The sequence below is a fragment of the Salmo salar genome, chromosome 11 (assembly GCF_965601325.2).
Source record: "Salmo salar chromosome 11, fSalSal1, whole genome shotgun sequence".
NCBI lineage: Eukaryota > Metazoa > Chordata > Actinopteri > Salmoniformes > Salmonidae > Salmo > Salmo salar.
Genome location: NC_138301.1, coordinates 56,140,600 through 56,143,540, shown reverse-complemented (window position 1 = coordinate 56,143,540; position 2,941 = coordinate 56,140,600). Strand labels below are relative to the sequence as shown.

The 2,941-nt window shown below is 44.3% G+C and overlaps 1 protein-coding gene across 1 annotated transcript in view; it reads right to left on the bottom strand.

The window, feature by feature from the left end:
- Positions 1 to 2,941, bottom strand: part of LOC106591806 (Krueppel-like factor 9) — an 86,102-nt gene that overhangs the window by 43,342 nt on the left and 39,819 nt on the right. The gene's annotated exons all lie outside the window — the stretch shown is intronic.

Here is a 2,941-nt window from a genome sequence, read left to right as displayed (position 1 = left end):
CTGGAAGATACAGAGAGAGAGAGAGAGAGAGAGAGAGAGAGAGTCATTAGTTTACTGTTCATTTTTATTGTTTATTTCACTTTTGTTTATTATCTACTTCACTTGCTTTGGCAATGTTAACATATGTTTCCAATGCCAATAAAGCCCTAAATTGAGCCTAAATTGAATTGAATTGAGAGAGAGACAGAGAGAGAGAGAGAGAGAGAGAGAGAGAGAGAGAGAGAGAGAGAGAGAGAGATGGGTCAACCATACTGTGTGGAGGGAGAAGTATTACGTTCCTATGGTACGTCCCTCTGGACAAGCGAGGGACCCTGCCCTACATGAATGTAGTTGGAGACCCTGCCCTATATTAATGTAGTTGGGAACCCTGCCCTACATGAATGTAGTTGGGGACCCTGCCCTATTTTAATGTAGTTGGAGACCCTGCCCTATATTAATGTAGTTGGGAACCCTGCCCTATTTTAATGTAGTTGGGGACCCTGCCCTATATTAATGTAGTTGGGAACCCCTGCCCTATATTAATGTAGTGGGGACCCCTGCCCTATATTAATGTAGTTGGGACCCCTGCCCTATATTAATAGTGGGGACCCTGCCCTATATTAATGTAGTGGGGACCCCTGCCCTATATTAATGTAGTTGGGAACCCCTGCCCTATATTAATGTAGTTGGGAAGCCTGCCCTATATTAATGTAGTGGGGACCCTGCCCTATATTAATGTAGTTGGGAACCCCTGCCCTATATTAATGTAGTTGGGAACCCTGCCCTATATTCATGTAGTTGGGGGACCCTGTCCTATATTAATGTAGTTGGGAACCCCTGCCCTATATTAATGTAGTGGGGACCCCTGCCCTATATTAATGTAGTTGGGGACCCCCTGCCCTACATGAATGTAGTTGGAGACCCTGCCCTATATTAATGTAGTTGGGACCCTTGCCCTATATTAATGTAGTTGGGGAACCCTGCTCTATATTAATGTAGTGGGGACCCCTGCCCTATATTAATGTAGTTGGGAACCCTGCCCTATATTAATGTAGTTGGGAACCCCTGCCCTATATTAATGTAGTTGGGGACCCTGCCCTATATTAATGTAGTTGGGAACCCCTCCCCTATATTAATGTAGTGGGGACCCCTGCCCTATATTAATAGTGGGGACCCCTGCCCCATATTAATGTAGTTGGGGACCCCTGCCCTATATTAATGTAGTTGGGAAGCCTGCCCTATATTAATGTAGTTGGGGACCCTGCCCTATATTAATGTAGTTGGGAAGCCTGCCCTATATTAATGTAGTTGGGAAGCCTGCCCTATATTAATGTAGTTGGGGACCCCAGCCCTAAAGACAGTGGGCACATAGACATTTGAGAGGATTGGACAGGTATCATTGTAATAATAGCTTCATCTTGTCTTCTGATTGGCCAGGTGGAAATATTACCATATTGCTTCCACCTATCCAATCCTCACTGAGGGCCTCTGAGTCCCTCCCGTTGTCTATAGATCTGACCTCTCCCTAACCTTTGCACTCTGGTTGACATAATGACAGCAACAGCAGACTGTAATCACAACATCTCTATTTCCTGGAGTACTGTGCCTGCATCCCAGATGGCACCTGATCTAGGGCTCTGATCAAAAAGTAGTGCACTATATAGGGTGGTTCTGGTCTAAAGTAGTGCACTATGTAGGGTTCTGGTCTAATGTAGTGCACTATATAGGGGGGTTTTGGTCTAAAGTAGTGTACTATGTAGGGTTCTGGGCTAAAGTAGTGCACTGTGTAGGGTTCTGGTCTAAAGTAGTGCACTGTGTAGGGTTCTGGTCTAAAGTAGTGCACTATATAGGGTGGTTTTGGTCTAAAGTAGTGCACTATGTAGGGTTCTGGTCTAAAGTAGTGCACTGTGTAGGGTTCTGGTCTAAAGTAGTGCACTGTGTAGGGTTCTGGTCTAAAGTAATGCACTGTATAGGGTGGTTTTGGTCTAAAGTAGTGCACTATGTAGGGTTCTGGTCTAAAGTAGTGCACTGTGTAGGGTTCTGGTCTAAAGTAGTGCACTATATAGGGTGGTTTTGGTCTAAAGTAGTGCACTATGTAGGGTTCTGGTCTAAACTAGTGCACTGTGTAGGGTTCTGGTCTAAAGTAGTGCACTATATAGGGTGGTTTTGGTCTAAAGTAGTGCACTATGTAGGGTTCTGGTCTAAAGTAGTGCACTATGTAGGGTTCTGGTCTAAAGTAGTGCACTATGTAGAACCCTGGTAACAGGAAGTGGTGCACTAGGTAGGGGTCTGGTCTAAAGTAGTGCACTATATAGGATGTAAGCTTGTGACAGTGGTGAGAATGCCGTCCCATCAAAGTCATCTGTGGCCCCAGGCGATACTTAGCGTTTTCATCTATCTTTGTTACAGTCCTCTCACAGGCCCTATCTGAAAAGCCATGGTATCGGAGCAAACAGTGTTTTCAGTCATAAAGCCATGTGTTACTTCCAGAGAATAGACACTCTGCAAGCCTTTACTATACCTCAAAGATAGATGAAAAAGTATATTTCATAAATTTACTCAGACAGCGGTAAAACTAGCATGTAAATGTTTTATAGCAAATGATTTAAATGTGTAGATAAAGTGTAATATTACAAAGCTGGAATGAGGCCTCTAGTGAATGATGTAGCTAGCATCTTCCCATAATAAACTTTCCCATAATAAACCTTCCCATAGCAGTTTCAAAGCCGTCTCTAGTAGAGGTTTTCAATGGCAGCCTTATGTGCAGTTCAATAGAAATGGCTCCTGGAAACACACATGATAATGATCTCTGAAGCAGCATTCCTAGTTCCTGTTCTACCATGCTATTATCAACTGACACGGTACAGTAGAAACTACTGCCTCCCCTATACACTCCCCCCTCCACCCTCGCCCTTCACTATACACTCCACCCTCCCCCTCCACCCTCCCTCTTCACTATACA